We start from the raw sequence: 26,311 nt of genomic DNA, 5'->3' as shown, positions 1-26,311 counted from the left end.
GCGGAGCGAGGAGCGGAGCGATTTTTTTTTCTCCGGAGCGGGAGCGGAGCGGAGCGAAAAAAATGGACCGCTCCGGATCCCTGATTTAAACCATGACTAACTTACAAAACCTAATGGACTCTCTATGAAACGTTTGAAAAACGTTTTGGTCTATCAACCACCATGGTCTAATGCTTAGCATGTCCGCTTTGTGGTTTCAATTTAAAGGCCCTTGTGGATTTTTTGTTAGATAAACACCAGTAAGGAAAGTCTAAAAACGGGCTTGGCCGACTATTTTATACCCTGCATTATCTGGTAGATCTACATTTTCGATACCATCTGAAATACTTCATAATTTATTGAGAGCAATATATAAATGCTTATATTCCCATATACAAATTACTACTTCTGAACCGATTTGGATAATTTTTGTTCTTCAAAATTTCTAGACGTTAAATCTAAACCGTCAAGTGCACAGGAATGCAGCATTATGTTAGTAAAGGTAAGAAAGGATAGGATATACATTTTCGATACAATCTAAAATATCTCAAATTTGTTGCGAGATGTATAAAAATGTGTATACCCATATACATATATATAAATCTGATTTTGAAAAATTTTTTATACTTCTACAAAACCCCTAATCTTTAAATTTAAATCGGGTGACATCACGTGCATGGTTGCCACAGTTGGTAGAATTCTCCCAAAAATGGTATATTTTTTTACAGTATGGTAGATTGGTAGAATTCTTGATCATTTGGTAGATTTTGAAAAATCTTCCTCTTCACAAATTTTCTATAGAAATAAAATTTTATATAATACTAACAAAAACAAGTATAAACGGCCGTAAGTTCGGCCAGGCCGAATCTTATGTACCCTCCATCATGGATTGCGTAGAAACTTCTACGAAAGACTGTCATCCACAATCGAATTACTTGGGTTGTGGTATCTTAAATCGTTTTCTAAATTGTGAGTTAGTCCATACGTGGTATACATTAGACAAAAAAAAGTATGTGTAGGTAAGTCTAGAAATAATTACGAATCAATATGGACTTTTGCACGGTACGTAGGGAGCCACAATTGAAATATGGGGGTCGCTTATGTGGGGGCTATATACAATTATTGATATGGACCACTTTTTGTGTGATTGGGGATCGATTTATCTGAGGGCTATATAAAGGGTGATTCTTTTGAGGTTAGGATTTTCATGCATTAGTATTTGACAGATCACGTGGGATTTCAGACATGGTGTCAAAGAGAAAGATGCTCAGTATGCTTTGACATTTCATCATGAATAGCCGAACGATCTGCCACAACTTCGAATTTTCAGTGAATGGGCCCTAGAAAAGTTGGCAGAAAATCCGCTTTTTTATCGACAAATTTTGTTCAGCGATGAGGCTCATTTCTGGTTGAATGGCTACGTAAATAAGCAAAATTGCCGCATTTGGAGTGAAGAGCAACCAGAAGCCGTTCAAGAACTGCCCATGCATCCCGAAAAATGCACTGTTTGGTGTGGTTTGTACGCTGGTGGAATCATTGGACCGTATTTTTTCAAAGATGCTGTTGGACGCAACGTTACGGTGAATGGCGATCGCTATCGTTCGATGCTAACAAACTTTTTGTTGCCAAAAATGGAAGAACTGAACTTGGTTGACATGTGGTTTCAACAAGATGGCGCTACATGCCACACAGCTCGCGATTCTATGGCCATTTTGAGGGAAAACAATTCATCTCAAGAAATGGACCGGTAAGTTGGCCACCAAGATCATGCGATTTGACGCCTTTAGACTATTTTTTGTGGGGCTACGTCAAGTCTAAAGTCTACAGAAATAAGCCAGCAACTATTCCAGCTTTGGAAGACAACATTTCCGAAGAAATTCGGGCTATTCCGGCCGAAATGCTCGAAAAAGTTGCCCAAAATTGGACTTTCCGAATGGACCACCTAAGACGCAGCCGCGGTCAACATTTAAATGAAATTATCTTCAAAAAGTAAATGGCATGGACCAATCTAACGTTTCAAATAAAGAACCGATGAGATTTTGCAAATTTTATGCGTTTTTTTTTTTTAAAGTTATCAAGCTCTTAACAAATCACCCTTAATAACTATAGACCGATATGGACCTAGTTAGGCATGGTTGTTAACGGCCATATACTACCACAATGTACCAAATTTCAATTGACTCGGATGAAATTTGCTCCTCCAAGAGGCTCCAAAACCAAATCTCGGGATCGGTTTATATGGGGGCTATATATGATTATGGACTGATATGGACCACTTTTGGCATGGTTGTTAAATATCATATACTACCAACACGTACAAAATTTCAACCAGATCGGATGAATTTTGCTTCTCCAAAAGGCGGCGGAGGTCAAATCTGGGTATCGGTTTATATGGGTGCTATATATAATTATGGACTGATATGAACCAATTCCTGCATGGTTGTTGGATACCATATACTAACATCACGTACCAAATTTCAACCGAATCGGATGAATTTTGCTCTTCCAAGGGGCTCCGGAGGTCAAATCTGGGGATCGGTTTATATGGGGGCTATATATAATTATTGGCCGATTTCGACCAATTTTTGCATGGGAGTTTGAGGCCATATATTAACTCCACGTACCAAATTTCAACTGAATCAGATGAATTTTGGTCTTCCAAGAGGCTCCGGAGGTCAAAAATTGGTCCACATGGACCGATGTGGACCAATCTTTGCATGGTTGTTAGAGACCATATACTAACACCATGTACCAAATGTCAGCTGGATCGGAAGAAATTTGCTTCTCTTAGAGGCCTCGCAAGCCAAATCGGGGGATCGGTTTATATGGGGGCTATATATAATTATGGACCGATGTGGACCAATTTTTGCATGGTTGTTAGATACTATATACTAACACAATGTATCAAATTTCAGCCGGATCGGATGAAATTTGCTTCTCTTAGAGGCCTCGCAAGCCAAATTTGGGGGTCCGTTTATATGGGGGCTATACGTAAAAGTGGACCGATATGGCCCATTTGCAATACCATCCGACCTACATCAATAGCAACTACTTGTGCCAAGTTTCAAGTCGATAGCTTGTTTCGTTAAGTTAATATACCCCCCATCCTATGGTGGAGGGTATAAAAATATAATATTAATGTATTGGTATTGTAGGCTTTGTGTTTTATATGAAATAACTGAAATGAAATTAATAAAATTTTGACAAGATTATCTATAGAAATAAAATTTTGGAAAAATTTTCTGTAAATTTTGACCAAACATTCTATAGAAATAAAATGTTGACAAAATTTTCTATAGAAATACAATTTCGACAAACGTTTATAGAAATACAATTTTGACAAACGTTTCCATTTAAAAAAAAAATTTGACCAAATTTTCAAATAAAAAAAAAATGTTGACATTTTCTACAGAAATAAAATTTTTTATAGAAATATAATTTTGACAAAATTTTCTATAGAACTAAAACTTTGACAAAATTTTCTATAGAAATAAAATTTTGAGTAACTTTTCTATAGAAATAAAATTTTGATAAACGTTTATAGAAATACAATTTTGACAAAATTTTCTATAGAAATAAAATTTTGACAAAATTTTCTATAGAAATAAAATTTTGACAAAATTTTCTATAGAAATACAATTTTGACAAAATTTTCTATAGAAATACAATTTTGACAAAATTTTCTATAGAAATAAAATTTTGACAAAATTTTATATAGAAATAAAATTTTGAAAAAATTTTATATAGAAATAAAATTTTGACAAAATTTTATATAGAAATAAAACTTTGACAAACGTTTATAGAAATAAAATTTTCACAAACTTGTCTATAAAAATAAAATTTTAGAAAATTTCTTATAGAAATAAAATCTAGACAAAATTTTGAATAGAAATAAAATCTAGACAAAATTTTAAATAGAAATAAAATATTGACAAAATTTTCTATAAAAATAAAATTTTCAAAAAATTTTCAATAGAAATAACATTTTCTATAGAAATACAATTTTCACAAAATTTTCTATAGAACTGAAATTTTGACAAACGTTTCCATACAAAGTTTTGGCAAAATTTTCTACAAAAATAAAACTTTGACGAAGTTTTCTATAGAAATAAAATGTTGACAAAATTTTCTATAAAACTAAAACCATGAAAAATTTTTCTATAGAAATAAAACTTTGTCAAAATTTTCTATAGAAATAAAAATTTGCGTAAATTTTCTATAGAAATAAAATTTTGAGTAAATTTTCTATAGAAATAAAATTTCTATAAAAAAAATCACCAAATTTTCTACAGATATAAACTATTGACAACATTTTCTATAGAAATAAAATTTTGACAACATTTTCTATAGAAATAAAATTTTTCTGATTATTAATTTTAATTAATAATTATTAATTTTAATGATTATTAATTTTAATTAATAATCAGAATAATCATAAAATAGGTCAACAACACACAAAAATACGAAATAAAATTTTGACAACATTTTCTATAGAAATAAAATTTTGACAAAATTTTCTGTAAAACTAAAACCTGGACAAAATTTTCTATAGAACTAAACCTTTGACAAAATTATATATATGAATAAAATTTTGGGTAAATTTTTGATAGAAATAAAATTTTGAGTACATTTTCTATACAAATAAAATTTTGAGTAAATTTTCGATAAAAATACAATTTTGCCAACATTTTTTTTAGGAATAAAATTTTTCACAACATTTTCTATAGAAATAAAATTTTGACAAACGTTCCACCGTAGTGCAGTGGTTAGCATGCCCGCCTTGCATACACAAGGTCATGGGTTCGATTCCTGCTTCGACCGAACACCAAAACGTTTTTCAGCGGTGGATTATCCCACCTCAGTAATGCTGGTGACATTTCTGAGGGTTTCAAAGCTTCTCTAAGTGGTTTCGCTGCAATGTGGAACGCCGTTTGGACTCGGCTATAAAAAGAAGGTCCCTTGTCATTGACCTTAACATGGAATCGAGCAGCACTCAGTGATAAGAGAGCAGTTCACCAATGTGGTATCACAATGGACTGAATAGTCTACGTTAGCCTGATACATCGGGCTGCTACCTAGCCTAACCTAACCTACTATAGAAATAAAATTTTGACAAAATTTTTTATAAAACTAAAACCTTGACAAAATTTTCTATAGATCTAAAACTTTGACAAAATGTTCTATATAAATAAAATTTTGGGTAAATTTTCTATAAAAATAAAATTTTGCCAACATTTTTATAGGAATAAAATTTTGTCAACATTTTTTAATGGAATAAAATTTTTCACAACATTTTCTATAGAAATAAAATTTGACAAAATTTTCTATAGAAATATAATTTTGACAAAATTTTCTATAAAAATAAAATTTTGACAAAATTTTCCATAAAACTAAAACCTTGGCAAAATTTTCTATAGAATTTTGACAAAATTTTCTATAGAAATATAATTTTGACGAAATTTTCTATAAAAATAAAATTTTGACAAAATTTTCCATAAAATTAAAATCTTGACAAAATTTTCTATAGAAATAAAACTTTGACAAAATTTTCTATAGAAATAAAATTTTGAGTAAATTTTCTATAGAAATAAAATTTTGCCATCATTTTTTATAGGAATAAAATTTTTCACAATATTTTCTACAAAACTAAAACTTTGACAAAATTTTCTATAGAAATAACATTTTGAGTAAATTTTCTATAGAAATAAAATTTTGCCAAAATTTTCTATAAAAATAAAATTTTGACAAATTTTCTATAAAACTAAGACCATGACAAAATTTTCTATAGAACTAAAACTTTGACAAAATTTTCTATAGAAATAAAATTTTGACAAAATTTTCTATAGAAATAAAATATTGACAAAATTTTCTATAGAAATAAAATTTTCACAAAATTTTCTATAGAAATAAAAACTTCACAAAATTTTCTTTAGGAATACAATTATCTATAGGACTAAAATTTTTGACAAACGTTTCCATAGGTTAGGTTAGGTAAGGTGGCAGCCCGATGTATCAGGCTCACTTCAACTATTCAGTCCATTGTGATACCACATTCGTGAACTTCTCTCTTATCACTGAAGGCTTCTGGAACCTTCTTTTTATAGCCGAGTCCGAACGGCGTTCCACATTGCAGTGATACTACTTAGAGAAGCTTTGAAACCCTCAGAAATGTGACCAGCATCACCGCCGAAAAACTTTTTGGTGTTCGGTCGAAGCAGAAATCGAACCCACGACCTTGTGTATGCAAGGCATGCATGCTAACCATTGCACTACGGTGGAGCGTTTGTCAAAATTTTATTTCTATAGAAGATTTTGTCAAGGTTTTGGTTCTATTTTGACCAAATTTTCGATACAAATAAAATTTTGCCAAAATTTTCTATAAAATCCAACCTTGGCAAAATTTTGTATAGAAATAAACTTTGACAAAATTTTCTATAGAAATAAAATTTTGACAAACTTGTCTATAAAAATAATATTTTGAGAAAATTTCCTATAGAAATAAAATTTCGACAATATTTTCTATTGAAATAAAATATTGACAAAAGTGTCTATAGAAATACAATTTTCACAAAATTTTCTATAGAAAAAAAAAAATTCACAAAATTTCTAAAAAATTTTTTTTTTTTCACAAAATTTTCTATAGAAAAAATTTTGACCATATTTTCTATAGAAATAAATAATTTTGACAAAATTTTCTATAGAAATAAAATTTTGACAAAATTTTCTATAAAACCAAAATCTTGACAAAATTTTCTATAGAAATACAATTTTAAAAAAATTCAGTGCAATAAAGAAACCAGACGAGAGCAGTGATGTTTCGCTGACTCTAATAAGAATAAGTGTTTAGTTATTGTAACAGATGTAAGTGAAAGATAGTTGTGTCCACCTACTTGTTATGTTCGCCTAGTACAATGTGTTATATTGAGATGTTTATTATTTATGTTGTACTAGTATTTAATATTAAAAAACAGATTGCTATCATATAGTTTATGCTATTAATTTAATTTATTATAATATACTTATTATAGACCATTACTTCCTGAAGAAGCAATTCAAGGAAATTTCGAAATATTGAAGAAAAATAAAAATACATATAGATCTCAAGCTCGAAAAAAAACAGAAAAACTTTTATTTGAAAAATAAAGATCGAAAAAAATAACAAAAAGATAAAATTTTAAAAAAATTTTCTATTGAAATAAAATTTTCACAAAATTTTCTATAGAAAAATTTTTTCACAAAATTCACTATAGAAAAAATTTTGACCATATTTGCTATCGAAATAAATAATTTTGATAAAATTTCCTATAAAATTAAAACGTTGACACAATTTTCTATAGAAGTAAAATTTTTAGTAAATTTTCTATATATATACTCTCTGTGCAAAATTTGTACATGGTTTTTAGAAGACACATACTATCATCACGTACCAATGTCAACAGGGCCAAATGAAACAAACGGAATGACAAAGTTAGTATACCCCCCATTTTATAGTGGTGAGTATAAAAGTCGGAAGAAGAAATCACATCTTTTTATATGCTGACGGCTCATCAAAAAGTCAAAATAGCCAAAGTCAAAAGTCGACTTTTCAATAATCTTATAAGTCTAGTAAAGGGTGATTTGTTAAGAGCTTGATAACTTTAAAAAAAAAAAAAAAAACGCATAAAATTTGCAAAATCTCATCGGTTCTTTATTTGAAACGTTAGATTGGTCCATGACATTTACTTTTTGAAGATAATTTCATTTAAATGTTGACCGCGGCTGCGTCTTAGGTGGTCCATTCGGAAAGTCCAATTTTGGGCAACTTTTTCGAGCATTTCGGCCGGAATAGCCCGAATTTCTTCGGAAATGTTGTCTTCCAAAGCTGGAATAGTTGCTGGCTTATTTCTGTAGACTTTAGACTTGACGTAGCCCCACAAAAAATAGTCTAAAGGCGTCAAATCGCATGATCTTGGTGGCCAACTTACCGGTCCATTTCTTGAGATGAATTGTTCTCCGAAGTTTTCCCTCAAAATGGCCATAGAATCGCGAGCTGTGTGGCATGTAGCGCCATCTTGTTGAAACCACATGTCAACCAAGTTCAGTTCTTCCATTTTTGGCAACAAAAAGTTTGTTAGCATCGAACGATAGCGATCGCCATTCACCGTAACGTTGCGTCCAACAGCATCTTTGAAAAAATACGGTCCAATGATTCCACCAGCGTACAAACCACACCAAACAGTGCATTTTTCGGGATGCATGGGCAGTTCTTGAACGGCTTCTGGTTGCTCTTCACTCCAAATGCGGCAATTTTGCTTATTTACGTAGCCATTCAACCAGAAATGAGCCTCATCGCTGAACAAAATTTGTCGATAAAAAAGCGGAGTTTCTGCCAACTTTTCTAGGGCCCATTCACTGAAAATTCGACGTTGTGGCAGATCGTAAGTCTATTCATGATGAAATGTCAAAGCATACTGAGCATCTTTCTCTTTGACACCATGTCTGAAATCCCACGTGATCTGTCAAATACTAATGCATGAAAATCCTAACCTCAAAAGAATCGCCCTTTAGTTCATTGCAATTTCTATCTTGTACCTTGGTATCGATTATCGATATAGAAGAATCGATTACATAATTTTGATCGTTGCCCTGTTTTACAGTATATCTCTTCTTCTCTTCGTATATCCTTCTGGCCATTTCCCCTTATTGAAGGCAACTGACTAGGATTAAACTGTGGCCATATTCGGCGATATCATCAGAAAAAAAAAACAATTTTGGTCAGATTTTATCTTCTCAATACTGGTATGGCCAAAGATACAAACGAACCTCAGCGTTGCGCCCTTTTAGAGAACTTTAGTGTTTGCAATAAAATTTCCCAAAGGCAATGGTTAGAGTGTGTAAGCAATAATTATGGTGTCATGGCTTATGGGTATGCGAGTGCGTGTGTGTGCGTGTATTCACTATTGTATGAGAGTTCGATTTGTAAAACAAAGCCAGAAGAGTATCACAGTTTGATTATGGTAGTGTTTGATGTTGGAGTATGAGAGAATGCGAGTATAACAGCAAACTGTTGCGAATTAAGCAACAAATTGTTGCTTTTGTTATTTTGTTGATTTATGAGGTAGTTGTAAAGAAGCTATGGTTCATGTGTGTGTATATATCGTCTTTGTATTCAGTTGTTGTGTGTGTATGTGTGCGTTTGTCTCTTATAGGCAAAAATAAAGGAGTTTCTTTTGTGTCCTTGTGGTGTATTAGGTCGTAGGTATAAGAACATATCTAAGCAAACATTTTCTTACACATAAGATTCTTCCTCAATTCGCCGCAAGCGATAGTTTCTTTCTGACATTCCCATAAAATTCTTCAGTCTCGAATACTTGATTTTTCGTATAAACCTTCATCTGACATTTTTCCTTCTTCAGTATTTGTACGATTTTAATATTGTTCACTTGTGGGAAATTTAAGAAATCTTTAAAGCCCAGCAAAAAAAAGTTGGAAATTGTTCCACAAAAATTTCTTTTAAAGAGCATCCCGGGATCCTACATCACTTCTTTCCACATCCAATGAAGTTATTTTGGGCCAGTTTAGAGTGAAAATTTAAAATTTGAATGTCGGAAAAAATTTAAAAAATTTTCCCCATGGGGATGTGAACATGTGTCTACTGACTTTTTCACTTCCGGTTCTTTTGAGAAGGTTTCTGCAAATTACTAGAATTTTCAATTTCTATTGAGTTTAAATGGCAAAAAAAAAATTAATTCTACAAAAATATACGCCGAAAATAATAAAAAACGACGACATAAAAGACAATTTTCTGAATAAAATATTTGATATATATAAAATTAAAAATGTTGAAAAAAAATACAAAGTTAAATTGGCGAAAAAGTCTTATTTTCGTTTTATTTAATTTTTTCCATTCAAATGAACTTCCAAAGCCCAACTTCTAAAGCAATGGAAAATATGCTATCTAAAATTCATTGGAGATGATCCAAGTTTGCACTACTTCCAGAAGGGAGCCGCCGTGGTGCAATGGTTAGCATGCCCGCCTTGCATACACAAGGTCGTGGGCTCGATTCCTGTTTCGACCGAACACCAAAAAAGTTTTTCAGCGGTGGATTATCCCAACTCAGTAATGCTGGTGACATTTCTGAGGGTTTCAAAGCTTCTCTAAGTGGTTTCACTGCAATGTGGAGCGCCGTTCGGACTCGGCTATAAAAAGGAGGTCGCTTGTCATTGAGCTTAACATCAAATCGGGCAGCACTCAGTGATAAGAGAGAAGTTCACCAATGTGGTATCACAATGGACTGAATAGTCTAAGTGAGCCTGATACATCGGGATGCCACCTAACCTAACCTAAGCAAACTACTTCCAGAACATAGAATAGTATTTTTACAATATTTTCCCCCCGCTAAAGTTTTTTCCACAAATCAGTCCAAGTACGAATTTTATTCGTCTGAACGTTCAGCCGGCCTCTGAATTCAATTTCTCAAATTCTCAGTTATATTGGGTGCGAAAATATTGTAACGATAGCAGATTCGGCGATATACGCATCAGATAATATTGAAACTGTATTCATGTCCTAACTTTTTTCATTTTCAGTATGTGTCAGAGGGTAAACAACATAGTGCTACATGTGTCAAGGTTTCGATTTACTTCTTTAATTTAACGAAAAGTGCTGCTTAATCACATAGATTACTTTCGGAAGATTATCCGAAATTAGCTCTTTCGGTTTCAACGTGCGAGAGGTGGTTTGTACTTTTCAGAAGAGGACTACGATTGCGACCTTTGATTACAACAATTTACTCACAGACAGACGGATAATATTAAATAAACTCAGGGTGTGGCCCCGAGCACTCCATATGGGTGGTCAATACATATGTTTTAACTTATAGTACCCTGTTCCACAGAGAGGGGTAGGGTGAACGCATGTGGCTTTTGAGATGATCCCAAATGTCTCAGGCACCAAAGTCTAAGGGATTGAGATCCGGAGATTTTGTTGGCCATTGTTTTTTAGAAATTAAGTGAGGAATCTCCTTTTTAAGCCATACTTGATTGACGCATACTGAGCACGGTTGCCACAGTTAGTAGAAATCTATTAAAAATTGTAGATTTTTTTTCGGTTTGGTAGATTAGTAGAATTCTTGAAGTTTTGGTAGATTTTGTGAGAGTGAAATATCGGGCTGCCACTATGACTAACCTACCCTATCAGGAAAATGTCCTAAAGACAGTGTTGAAACTCGGGACAGACAAATATTGCGGCCCAGACCATGGACAGTTGAATAGGCACCACGGTAGCCTCTCCAACTAAGAGGTAACATATTACATTTAAATGCTGGAGGCTAATCGCACTATAACACTTGAGTTCCATTACAAATATATTTAATTACTTTCTTAAGCTTGTAAACAATAAAATTAACTGGCACTGGAGTATAACTGCCAGCTGTTTAGAAAGGTTAGCAATCTGATGTTGGTTGCAATACATATAAACCACACTGTATAGTTGAAAATCCATGTTTTAATGTACTACAAATGAAATGGCAAACTTTCTATATCCCCATTACTATCCATTAAACTCCCCACCAAGCCCTTCCCTTGACTGTAGTTTCGCTAGATGGTAGTTAGGGACAGTAGGAATCCCGTTATAAGTTATTCGTGTATAGTATAAACTCCCACTTTATCATGAAAATTTATTTAGTGTTTGCGAAAATAGGATTTCTTGCAAAATGCTTCAAATTGCTTGCAGGGTAGTCTGAGATCAAATCCATGTCGATCTGAAAAAATGGTTGGATGGATGGATGGATGGATGGATGAATGAATGAATATTGGTATGACTATATGGAAAGCTGACAGCATGTCTGTTTCAATAGGTGTTCGTTTGTTTGGCTGCTGGTTCCTTCTATTTGCACGTGAATATGGGTGATAATTTTCCCCTATGTGTTTGTGTTTCCCACTCGTCAAGTTCGTTTTTTCCCCATCTTCTTTAACTTCAAGACTAATCTCAAGAGTTGTTGTTCATGTCTTTTTGTTATTACCCTCCAAAGTTTTCTTTTTCTTCTTTTCTTAGTCTTTGTGGCTGTTGCTTCTGCTTGCCATTTTTTGTGTGATTTTTGCATAATTCAGCTTTTTTTGGCTTCGTTTTCGGGTATTCTTTGTTCGTTTGCGCTTATTTCACGTCTTATTTTTCGAGAGACCTGAATACATCAGTGGCATTGTTTATATCTTGTGAAGGAAGACCACATTTGAGACATTTTCTTGAATAAATGAAAATAAAATAAATATGAAATGGAGGATATTTTCCATTATTTTCATTTTTAATATGCAATTTTGTTTGACAGCATAGAGGGAGGGGATTTTTTTTTGTTTTTGGCAGTTTTACAATGACATTTAAAGACCAAGCTAATAAAAACTTATTTGGACAAATGGTATAACATACCTTAGAAGTTATGTGCAATTGTAACTTTTCAAATACGTTTTTTTTTTTAATTTTACTTTTAAATTGAAAAGTTTTCTATAGCAAATATTTAATTGACAATAATAATGCATTAAACATGAGACTACAGTAGTTAAGTATATGAGGCTATGCATTCGCTAGTCAAATAATTCAAGGTTTTCCATAATACAGGAAGCAGTATGTCGGGGAATGATAACGAAAGTGAAGTATAATTGGGAACGTAAAAGTGATTGCATAAATTCTCACTCCCATGGGACTGGCTAGTTTTAAAATTGGAGTCTACAGAGCTTTGTTTGGAGTGTGTCGAGACATTCTTAACAAATCGTAGTATTTTTCAAAAAAATTCTGTATTTCAACTAATACTAAATCTATGTTTAATGCACAAACATTATTTTGTTTAGTTTATTTTGAAAACTTTTTTAGAATGTACTATAGTCAAATGTGTCTCAAAAACTTAACAAACTTACACGTGGATATAAATTTACATTACAATACAAATTACATCAATTCTAACTGAAGAATAAAAATTTCTCAAAAATAAAAAATTTTCTCGAAAATATTACGAGTGAATTACAGAGTGAATACTAATACATATGTCTATATTATGGAGCAAAACATCGTGGTGTATAATTATAGTGGGCTGTAGCATAAGTTTCGTAATTCTCCAATTTTGTATTGGGTCCAATTGATTTGAGATAACGAGAGATTGCCATTGCACTCATGTTAATTTTTTCGGCTTGTTGACGACCCCATTGCCTTAATACGAGTAGTGTCATTTGAAGTTAGCATCACTATACTCTTTTTGCGAACAATTTATGTATAATTCTTTGTAAAATAATGTTAAAGGCAATATTTGGGAACTTATGTTGCGACTCAATATTACCATTAAATTGAATGTTCAATGGAGCGTATGACAGTTACCAATTTCGTGCTGTTACGTATACGCACAGCGGAACGTTAATGGAAATCAAATTAAATGAAATGAGATTAATGAGAAAGGAAGAATCACCTCTTGCCAAAGGGGCAACAGACCATTCAAGAAAAATCGTCTGCTTGAATTTTGAGACAAATAAAGAAAACTTGTTAAGTTACTTTAGTTAATAAAAATTTCAGTCAATCAACAACAAATCGAAGCCATATTAACAAAACAAAAAATCTTATTTTGTAAAATTTATTTCAATAGAAAATTTTGTCAAAATTTTATTCCTATTAAAAAAATTTTGTCAAAATTTTATTCCTATAGAAAATTTTGTCAAAATGTTATTTCTGTAGAAAATTTTGCCACAATTTTATTTTTATAGAAATTTTTGTCAATATTTTACTTCTGTAGAAAATTTTATTTCTGTAGAAAATTTTACTAAAATTTTATTTCTATAGAAAATTTTGCCAAAATTTTATTTCTATAGAAAATTTTGTAAAAATTTCATTTTTATAGAAATTTTTGTCAAAATTTTATTTCTGTAGAAAATTTTACCAACATTTTATTTCTATAGAATTTTTTTTTTAATTTTATTTCTATAGCAATTTTTATTAAAATTTTATTTCTATAGAAAACTTTGTCAAAATTTTAATCCCAAAATAGCAATTTTTGAAAAATTTTATTTCTATAGAAATTGTGGCAAAATTTTATTTCAATAAAAATTTTGTCAAAATTTGATTTCCATAGAAAATTTTGTCAACATTTTATTTCCATAGAAAATTTTGTCAAAATTTTATTTCCATAGAAAATTTTGTCAAAATTTTATTTCTATAGAGACTTTGGAAAAATTTTATTTGAATAGAAAATTTTGCCAAAATTTTATTTCTATAAAAAAATTTGCCAAAATTTTATTTCTGTAGAAAATTTTGCCAACATTTTATTTTTACAGAAAATTTTGTCCAAATTTTATTTCACTAGAAAGTTTTGCCAACATATTATTATTATAGAAAATTTTGTCAAAATTTTATTTCAATAAAAAAATTTTGTCAAAATTTTATTTCCGTAGAAAATTTTGTCAAAATTTTATTTCCGTAGAAAATTTTGTCAAAATTTTATTTCCATAGAAAATTTTGTCAAAATTTTATTTCCATAGAAAATGTTGTCAGAATTTTATTTCTATAGAAAATTTCGTCAAAATTTTATTTCAATAGGAAATTTTGTCAAAAGTTTATGTCAATAGAAAATTTTGTCAAAATTTTGTTTCTATAGGAAATGTTGCCAAAATTTTATTTCTGAAGAAAAAAAACATTTTTTGTCTTTAGAAAACTTTGTCAAAATTTTGTTTCTATGGAACATTTGGAAAAATTTTGTTTCTATAGCAAATTTTGCAAAAATTTATTTCTATAAAAAATTTTGTCTCAATTTTATTTCTATAGAAATTTTTGCTAAAATTTTATTTCAATAAAAAATTTTGTCAACATATTATATCTATAGAAAAATTTGTCAAAATTTTATTACAATAAAAAATTTAAAATTTTATTTCTAAAGGAAATTTAGACAAATTTTTATTTTTGTAGAAAATTTTTTCAACATTTTATTCTATATAAGATTTGGTCAAAATTTTGTTGCTATAGAAAATTTTGTCAAAATTTTATTTCAATAAAAATGTTGTCAATATTTTATTTTAATAAAATTTTTTGTCGAAATTTTATTTCTATAGAAAATTTTGCCAAAATTTAATTTCTGTAGAAAACTTTGTCAAAACTTTGTTTCTATAGCAAATTTTGTCAAAATTTTAATTTGTATAGAAATTTTAGCCAAAATTTTATTTCAACAAAAAATTTTGTTAACATTTTATTTCTATATAATTTTTTGCCAAAATTTTATTTCAATAAAAAATTTTGTCAATATATTTTTTCTATCGGAAATTTTGTCAAAATTTTATTTCAATAAAAAACGTTTTCAAAATTATATAGAAAATTTTGTCAAAATTTTATTTCTTAAGGAAATGTTGCCAAATTTTTGTTTCTGTAGTACATTTTTCCAACATTTTATTCTATAGAAAATTTTGTCAAAATTTTATTTAAATAAAAAAATTTTTCAAAATTTTATTTCTATAAAATTTTTGGTCGAAATTTTATTTCCATAGAAAATTTTGTCAAAATTTAATTTCTATAGAAAACTTTGTCAAAAAATTTTTTTCTATAGCAAATTTAATCAAAATTTTATCCTATAGAAAATTTTGTTAAAATTTTATTCCAATAAAAAATGTTGTTTAAATTTTATTTCGATAGGAAATTGTGTTAAAATTTTATTTCTATAGAAAATTTTGTCAAAATTTTATTTTTATAGAAAATTTTGTCAAAATTTTATTTCAAAAGAAAATTTTGTCTAAATTTTTTTATATAGAAATTTTTGTCACAATTTTATTTCTATAGAAAATTTTGGCAAATATTTATTTCCATATAAAATTTTGCCAGAATTTTATTTCAATAGAAAATTTTGCGAAAATTTTATTTCTATAGAAAATGTTGCCAAAATTTTATTTCTAAAGAAAATTTTGCCAACATTTTTTGTCTTTAGAAAACTTTGTCAAAATTTTGTTGCTATGGAAAATTTTTTAAAAATTTTGTTTCTATAGCAAATTTTGTCAAAATTTTATTCCTTTTTTTTAAATTTGTCTAAATTTTATTTCTATAGAAATTTTTGCTAAAGTTTTATTTTAATAAAAAATTTTGTCAACATATTATACCTATATAAAATTTTGTCAAAATTTTATTACAATACAAAATTTTGTCTCTATTTTATTTCCATTTAGAAATTTTTTCAACATTTTATTCTGTAGCAAATTTTGTAGAAATTTTTTTCAACATTTTATTCTATAGAAAATTTTGTCAAAATTTTATTTCAATAAAAAATGTTGTCAATATTTTATTTCTATAAGATTTTTTGTCGAAATTTTATTTCTATAGAAAATTTTGCCAAAATTTAATTTCTATGGAAAACTTAGTTTCTATAGCAAACTTTATTTCTATAGAAATTTTAGCCAAAATTTTATTTCAACAAAAAATTTTGTTAAAATTTTATTTCTATAGAATTTTTTGCCAAAATTTTATTCCAATAAAAAATGTTGTTAAAATTTTATTTCTATAGCAAATTTTGACAAAATTTCTATAGAAAATGTTGTAAAAACTTTATTTCTATTGAAAGTTGTGAAGTACCTCTTAGATGGAGAGACATTATTTGCAAAATCTACCAAAACATCAAGAATTCTACCAATCTACCAAACAGTAAAAAATCTACCATTTTTTGTAGAATCCCACCAACTGCCCCAACCGGATTTTACTAAGGATTTAAATTTTAACTTTCGACTTCTTCAAAATTTGGAGTTTACCGGATTTTTAAATATTTTAAAATATGGAAAAGTTAACTTCGCGCCTTTGGGAGCCACCGTGGTGCATTAGTTAGCATGTCCGCCTTGCATACACAAAGTCGTGGGTTCGATTCCTGCTTCGACCGAACACCAAAAAATTTTTCAGCTGTGGATTATCCCACCTCAGTAATGCTGGTGACATTACTGAGGGTTTCAAAGCATCTCTAAGTAGTTTTACTGCAATGTGGAACGCCGTTCGGACTCGGCTAAAAAAGGAGGGCCCTTGTCATTCAGCTTAACATGAATCGGGCAGCACTCACTGTGGTATCACAATGGACTGAATAGTCTTAGTGAGTCTGATACATCGGGCTGCCACCTAACGTAACTTAACTTCTCGACTTTCGAAGTTTTATTTTTTTAGCTCTGATTAAAACTGACATATCACACATCCATATTCGCCGTTTGCATTCCTTAAAAAATATTTTTTTTTTCATTTTAGCCTGATACTGAAACAGGCAATTAACATCAAAATGCATGATATCTTAATTTACAATTAATTAATTATTTAAGTTTTATGGACAAAGTAGATTAAGGAACTTGATCAATAGAACCATTGAGAAGAAAACGCCAGATACAAATCTCTACACGCCACCGTGGTGCATAAAATAAAAAAATTAATATCTTTAATAATTGTTTTCCCAAAAAAAGTGAAACACAAAGTCGGATTTACACTGGAAGACTATTGCTCTAATATGAAAGATTATGTACCGCAAAGTTTCGACCATCCAATATACACAATGTTAAGGACAAATTTCTTTAAAATAAATAAATTTTAAAGAATCTAGATTTAAGGCTAGATGGCTCCCTAAAAATGGTTTCATTTTAAAGAAGCTACATTTCTGGCTAGCAATCAAGGTCAAGATCTTTAGGGGAAAGTAAAAATCTTGGCATCCAAGATGAGTTTATATTGACTTTAAGAATCTTTCGACATTCATAATTACCTTGCGTTTTGGAACACCTATGCGTATACATATTATGGCTAATAATCACCAGGTAAATCATACGCCACCTAATACCTTTGAAACAATCAATCACTCAAACCACAGTTGCCACAGTTTGTAGAATTCTACCAAAAATGGTAGATTTATTACTGTTTCGGAAATTGGTAGAACTCTTGATATTTTGGTAGATTTCCAAAAATAATCATTTACAACTAAGAAGTACTTCACAAATTTTCCATAGAAATAAAATGATGACAAAATTTTGTATAGAAATAAAATTCTGATAAAAGCTTCTATTGAAATGAAACAAAATTTTTTTATAGAAATAAAAAAAAAATTCTGTAGGAATAACATTTGGATAAACATTTCCATAGAAATAAAATTTTGACAAAATTCTCAATAGAAATAAAATTTTGACAATATTGTTTATAGAAATAAAATGTTGACAAAATATTTTGTAGAAATAAATTTTTGACAAAGTTTTTTTTATAGAAATAGCATTGGGTCAAAAATTTCCATAGAAATAACATTTTGGCAAAATTTTTTAAAGAACTAAAAGTTTGAAAATATGTTCAACAGAAATAAAATTTTAATAAAATATTCTATAGAAATAAAATTTTGACAAAATTTGCAATGGGAGTATGTTATTATATAATTTGGATTGTTGACCTATCTTTAACTATCACTTTGGTTTTAGTCCAGCTGACAAAATTTTCTATAGAAATACAATTTTGACAAAATTTTCTAGAGAAATAAAATTGTGACAGCATTTTCTATGGAAATAAAATTTAGACAAAATTTTCTACAGGAATAAAATTCTGACAAAAATTTCAATAGAAATAAAATTTTGACAAAATTTTCTATAAAAATAAATTTTTTACAAAAATTTCCATGGAAATATAATTTTCACAAAATTCTTTACAGAAATAAAATTTTAACAAAATTTTCTATAAAAATAAAATTTTGGCAAAATTTTCTGTAGATATAAAATTTTGACAAAATTTTCTATAGAAATAACATTTTGGCAAAAATTTCTATGGAAGTAAAGTTTTATTTAATTTGGATTGTCGACCTGTGTTTAACTATAACTTTGGTTTTAATCCAGCTGACAACATTTTCTATAGAAATACAATTTGGACAAAACTTTCTATAGTAATAAAATTAAGACAAAATTTTCTATAAAAATAATATTTTGAAAAAACAACTTCCATGGAAATAAAATTTTGACAAAAATTTCCATATATATACAATTTTAACAAAATCATCTATAGAAATATAATTTTGACAAAATTCTCTATAGTAATAACATTTTGACAAAATTTTGTATATCAATAAAATTTTGATAACATTTTGTATAGAAATAAAATTTTGACAAAATTTTTATGGAAATAAAATTTTGACAAAAATTTCCATAGAAATAAAATTTTGACAAAAATTTCCATAGAAATAAAATTTTGACAAAAATTCTCTATAGAAATAAAATTTTGACAAAATTTTGTGTAGAAATAAAATTTTGACAAAATTTTGTATAGAAACAAAATTTTGACAAAAATTCTCTACAGAAATAAAATCTTGACAAAATTTTGTATAGAAATAAAATCTTGACAAAATTTTGTATAGAAATAAAATTTTGACAACAATTCTCTATAGAAATAAAATTTTGACAACATTTGGTATAGAAATAAAATTTTGACAAAATTTTGTATAGAAATAAAATTTTGACGAAATTTTGTATAGAAATAAAATTTTGACAAACTTTTTTTGGTCTGTGTTTACTTTGGTTTTAGTCAAACTGACAAAATTTTCTATAGAAATAAAATTTTGACAAAACTTTCTATAGAAATAAAATGTTGACAAAATTTTCTATAGAAATAATGTTTTCCACATGAAGAAAATTTTGACAAAATTACTTCATTTAAATAAAATTTTGACAAAATTTTCTATAAAACAAAATTATGACAAAATTTACTATAGAAATAAAATTTTGACAAAATTTTCTGTAAAAATAAATTTTTGAGAAAATTTTCTATAAAATAAAATTTTGACAATATGTTCTATAAAAATAAAATTTTGAGAAAATTTTCTATAAAATAAAATTATGACAAAATTTTCTATAAAATAAAATTATGACAAAATTTTCTATAGAAATAAAATTTTGACAAAATTTTCTATAGTAATAAAATTTTGACAATAGTTTCTATGGAAATAAAATTTTGAGAAAGTTTTCAATATATATAAAATTTTGACAAAATTTTCTATAGAAAAAAAACAATTTTGAAAAATTTTCTATAGAAATAAAATTTGGTATAAAAATTAAATTAAATTAAACAAGTATATACGGCCGTAAGTTCGGCCAGGCCGAAGCTTATGTACCCTCCATCATGGATTGCGTAGAAACTTTTTCTAAACACTGCCATCCACAATCGAATTACTTAAGTTGTGGTAACGCTTGCCGATGGCAAGGTATCTTAAAACCTCCTAACACCATCTTCTAAATTGTATGTAAGTCCATACGTGGTATATATTAAATCAAAAAAGATCGATCCAATACGTATATAATTCAGTTTGACAAAGTAGACAAAAAATGTTGACAAAATTTTCTACAGAAATAAAATTTTAACAAAATTTTCTATAGAAATAAAATTTTCACAAAATTTTCTAAAGAAATAAAAATGTTGACAAAATATTCTATAGATAGAAAATTTTTACAAAAATTTCTACAGAAATAAAATTTTAACAAAATTTTCTATAGAAATAAACTTTTGACAAAATTTTCTATAGAAATAAAATCTTGGTAGATTATTTGTGGCTCGAGTGGCAACCATGATTATGAACCGAATAAAATTTGAACTAAATTTTCTATAGAAATAAAATTTTGACAAAATTTTCTATAGAAATAAAATTTTGAAAATGATGAACATTTTATTATGAACCGAATAAAATTTTAACAAAATTTTCTCTAGAAGTAAAATTTTGACAAAATTTTCTCTAGAAATAAAATTTTGACAAAAATTTCCATAGAAATAAACTTTTGACAAAAATTTCCATAGAAATAAAATTTTGACAAAAATTCTCTATAGAAATAAAATTTTGACAAAATTTTGTGTAGAAATAAAATTTTGACAAAATTTTGTATAGAAACAAAATTTTGACAAAAATTCTCTACAGAAATAAAATCTTGACAAAATTTTGTATAGAAATAAAATCTTGACAAAATTTTGTATAGAAATAAAATTTTGACAACAATTCTCTATAGAAATAAAATTTTGACAACATTTGGTATAGAAATAAAATTTTGACAAAATTTTGTATAGAAATAAAATTTTGACGAAATTTTGTATAGAAATAAAATTTTGACAAACTTTTTTTGGTCTGTGTTTACTTTGGTTTTAGTCAAACTGACAAAATTTTCTATAGAAATAAAATTTTGACAAAACTTTCTATAGAAATAAAATGTTGACAAAATTTTCTATAGAAATAATGTTTTCCACATGAAGAAAATTTTGACAAAATTACTTCATTTAAATAAAATTTTGACAAAATTTTCTATAAAACAAAATTATGACAAAATTTACTATAGAAATAAAATTTTGACAAAATTTTCTGTAAAAATAAATTTTTGAGAAAATTTTCTATAAAATAAAATTTTGACAATATGTTCTATAAAAATAAAATTTTGAGAAAATTTTCTATAAAATAAAATTATGACAAAATTTTCTATAAAATAAAATTATGACAAAATTTTCTATAGAAATAAAATTTTGACAAAATTTTCTATAGTAATAAAATTTTGACAATAGTTTCTATGGAAATAAAATTTTGAGAAAGTTTTCAATATATATAAAATTTTGACAAAATTTTCTATAGAAAAAAAACAATTTTGAAAAATTTTCTATAGAAATAAAATTTGGTATAAAAATTAAATTAAATTAAACAAGTATATACGGCCGTAAGTTCGGCCAGGCCGAAGCTTATGTACCCTCCATCATGGATTGCGTAGAAACTTTTTCTAAACACTGCCATCCACAATCGAATTACTTAAGTTGTGGTAACGCTTGCCGATGGCAAGGTATCTTAAAACCTCCTAACACCATCTTCTAAATTGTATGTAAGTCCATACGTGGTATATATTAAATCAAAAAAGATCGATCCAATACGTATATAATTCAGTTTGACAAAGTAGACAAAAAATGTTGACAAAATTTTCTACAGAAATAAAATTTTAACAAAATTTTCTATAGAAATAAAATTTTCACAAAATTTTCTAAAGAAATAAAAATGTTGACAAAATATTCTATAGATAGAAAATTTTTACAAAAATTTCTACAGAAATAAAATTTTAACAAAATTTTCTATAGAAATAAACTTTTGACAAAATTTTCTATAGAAATAAAATCTTGGTAGATTATTTGTGGCTCGAGTGGCAACCATGATTATGAACCGAATAAAATTTGAACTAAATTTTCTATAGAAATAAAATTTTGACAAAATTTTCTATAGAAATAAAATTTTGAAAATGATGAACATTTTATTATGAACCGAATAAAATTTTAACAAAATTTTCTCTAGAAGTAAAATTTTGACAAAATTTTCTATAGAAATAAAATTTTGACAAAATTTTCTATAGAAATAAAATTTTGACAAAATTTTCTAGAGAAATAAAATTTTGGTAGATTATTTTTGGTTCTAGTGGCAACCATGATTATGTACCGATATGGACCAATTTTTGTGTGATTGGACCAATTTTGGTATGGTTGTTAGCGACCATATACTAACACCACGTTCCTAATTTGAACCGGATCGGATGAATCTTGCTCCTCCAAGAGGCTCCGGAGGTCAAATCTGGAGAACGTTTTATATGGGGGCTATATATAATTATGGACCGATATGGACCAATTCTGACACGGTTGTTAAAGATCATATACTAACACCATGTTCCAAATTACAACCGGCTTGGATGAAATTTGCTTCTCTTGGAGACTTCGCAGGCCAAATCTGGGGATCTGTTTATATGGGGGCTTTATATAATTATGAACCGATGTGGACCAATTTTTGCATGGTTGTTAGAGACCATATACCAACATCATGTACCAAATTTGAACCGGATCGGATGAAATTTGCTTCTCTTTGAGGCTCCGCAAGCCAAATCTGGGGATCGGTTTATATGGGGGTTATATATAATTATCGACCGATGTGGACCAATTTTTGCATGATTGTTAGAGACCATATACCAACACCATGTACCAAATTTCAGCCGGATCGGATGAAATATGCTTCTCTTAGAGGCTCCGGAAGCCAAATCTGGGGATCGGTTTATATGGGGGCTATATATAATTATGGACCGATGTGGACGAATTTTTGCATGGTTGTTAGAGACCATATTCCAACACCAGGTACCAAATTTCAGCCGGATCGGATGAAATTTGCTTCTGTTTTAGGTTCCGCAAGCCAAATCTGGGGATCGGTTTATATGGGGGCTATATATAATTATGGAGCGATATGGACCAATTTTTGCATGGTTGTTAGAGACCATATTCAACACCATGTACCAAATTTCAGCCGGATCGGATGAAATATGCGTCTGTTAGAGGCTCCACAAGCCAAATCTGAGGATCCCTTTATATGGGGGCTATACGTAAAAGTGGACCGATATGGCCCATTTTCAATACCATCCGACCTACATCGATAACAACTACTTGTGCCAAGTTTCAAGTCGATAGCTTGTTTCGTTCGGAAGTTAGCGTGATTTCAACAGACGGACGGACGGACATGCTTAGATCGACTCAGAATTTCACCACGACCCAGAATATATATACTTTATGGGGTCTTAGAGCAATATTTCGATGTGTTACAAACGGAATGACAAAGTTAATATACCCCCATCCTATGATGGAGTGTATAAAAACAAAATTCATATAGAAATAAAATATTGACAAAATAAAATTTCTTGTTTGTTTTTTGGTAAAATAGTCTCCTAATTTTGGTAGAATATTATTTTTATAGTGGGTAAATTAAAATAGTAATAAAACAGACATTTTTTAATGTAATTTTTTTAGATTTTATTTCAAACTTCGAAACCTATAAAATCGTACTATGACAAATACGAAGCGAATGATAATTGCATTTTTAATTTAAAATTCGAGAAATTCAATTAAGTTTTTTTTTTAAACTGTGTAAAAGTTTCCCATATTTAGCATAATAAGGGGCCACTGTGAGTATATTTGAAAATAAACCAAAAAACTCAATAGGTTTGAGTGAGCTTTACTGGTTGCAAACCATCGATGTGTGCTCTCCAACCAAGCGTGCAGTCTTAAACAATCAATCTTCAAACAAAGTTAGCTGTTCATCAAATAAACTGAAAATTTAATTCATTTCAATGTCCCGTTTTAGGGATGCTTAACATATGCCAGTTTTTCACACTCATATATCTCACCAATACAAAAACCAAACACGCATACAATTGCTCTCTTACACACACACAAGCATACTCTCTCTTTTTATCTCTTGTTCTATATGTTTCCGGTTTGTATTGACACTCTCCCTATTGCTATACTCATTTTCGGTAAAATGCAAATACACACACAAACACATACTCATGTATACTTTTGTGCTCTCTTTGCACAGAACTGCGTGAGCAAATATCTATGTATAACAGTTATGGAGTAGGAAGGAATAGCAACAATCACAAGCATTTGCAAAATACGCACGCAGTTTGTTTAAAGGCAACGACTTGTTTACAACGGTAACGCGGACAAAAATCGCCCAAAAACAAAAAAGAACCCAACAGTTCATTCATACATACAAGCACGCACACATGCACCCATAAAGAAACCAACAAAACAAACACAAAAAAAAAAGCAAAGTTTGCAACCAAAAATTGATGGAAGTGAAACCAAAACGCACACCCATACAAGGGCATACATACACATATAAACTGTGAAGTGAAAATCCTTAAATTAAAAAAACACAAAAAACAAAAACCAAAGTATCCTGGAAAATAAATACTAACCCACCATACTATATAAAAAATTGAATATTTTTTCAACGAAAAAAATAAAAAAACACATACCCACCATTACAGCAGATTAAGAAGAAAAGTTTGATTTGGTCGCATAACTGAAAAGGAAACACGCACACACTTATACAAGCTATCCTTATACCAAATACTTAGAAATATCATCAATTTTAGTGGCTATTGTTATTTTGACGTTTCTTCTTAAACTTGTGAAAAGCAAGCAAAACCATATTTGAAATACTGGCAGTGTTGTAGTATTTTTAATCCTTTTTTTTGTGGCCAGAAATAAAGTTAAATAACAAAATCCTTTAAAAAAGAAGATAGAGAACTGTGAGTTTGCAACAAAAAAAGTTTGCCAAATATATTTTTTGAAGGACTTTTTGAAAAGCAGAAAAAAAGTTTGTTCTTAAATAAAGAGGATTTTCAAGTAACTAAAAACGAGAAGACAAAAAACCCAAGGAAAGAAAAATCATCATCATCATCACCATCATAAAAAGCTTGGAAATATTTCCAAGTTAAAATATTAAAGCAAAGACAAAAACCAAGATAATCATAGAACCTTAGAACCAAAGTTTGGGATTACTAATAACAGAGTGTGAGTGTTACAACCCTCATGTGCTAATTAGTGAAATTTGTTAAGAAAAATTTCTGTTGGTCCCTTCAAAATAAAACCAAAAAAAAAAACTCTAATTTCATTAGAAAAAGGCAACAATCTAAATTGACAAGTGAATTTTAAAAACTCACTCAACACAAAGTACTTATCACAACAAAAAAAAAAATACACAGGAAGTTGAGACAAATAAAAAAAAACACAAAACGAAATTATCAACCGCCATAGCTTACCAAAGGATACATAACTCAAGTTTTCCACAACAGCCCCTGCAGACATCAAGCACTAAAACCCAACCCGAACAACCCATCGCGGTATTTGTATACTCTCACGCATTCATTTAAACGCGAATCCATTTGTTTTTTGTTTGGGCGAAGATCAACGGAGAAAAAAGGATTAACTTCACTTGAGGCGGCATAAGATGATAAGTAAGTGCTCTGTGTTAAATTGAATAATGTCTGGCATAGACACCAAAAAAAGAAAACTTTTATAAAAACCCAAACTCTTAAACCATTATAATTTAAATATACCGCAGTAAAGTGCCTCACAATGAGATGAAGTGGTGATTGGTGTGTGTTGTGCCTCACAATGAGATGAAGTGGTGATTGGTGCGTGTTTTGGGGATTTTTTCCTTTTTTGCATTTTATGCGGCTTCCTGTTTTCTAACTGGAATGGAATGTATAATAATGTAGATTAAAACTTAAGAGATATTTTTTCTGAAATTTTCAAAATTGGAAACGGAGCTGTATATAAAGGTTTATGTTGCCATATAATTAAATAATTAAATATAATTAAATCTGATCCGATATGGACAACATTTGCCGACTTCTCTAAAATATGTAGATTTAAAATTTAAATCGGCTAATGCCCTGGGGGAACACAATATTAGAACAAGTATATACGGCCGTCAGTTCGGACAGGCCGAATCTTACGAATCCTCCACCATGGATTGCGTAGAAACTTCTACTGAAGACCGTCATCCACAATCGAATT

This window comes from Haematobia irritans, chromosome 1 (assembly GCF_050003625.1).
Source record: "Haematobia irritans isolate KBUSLIRL chromosome 1, ASM5000362v1, whole genome shotgun sequence".
Taxonomy (NCBI): Eukaryota; Metazoa; Arthropoda; class Insecta; order Diptera; family Muscidae; genus Haematobia; species Haematobia irritans.
Note: the sequence above shows the minus strand (reverse complement) of the source record.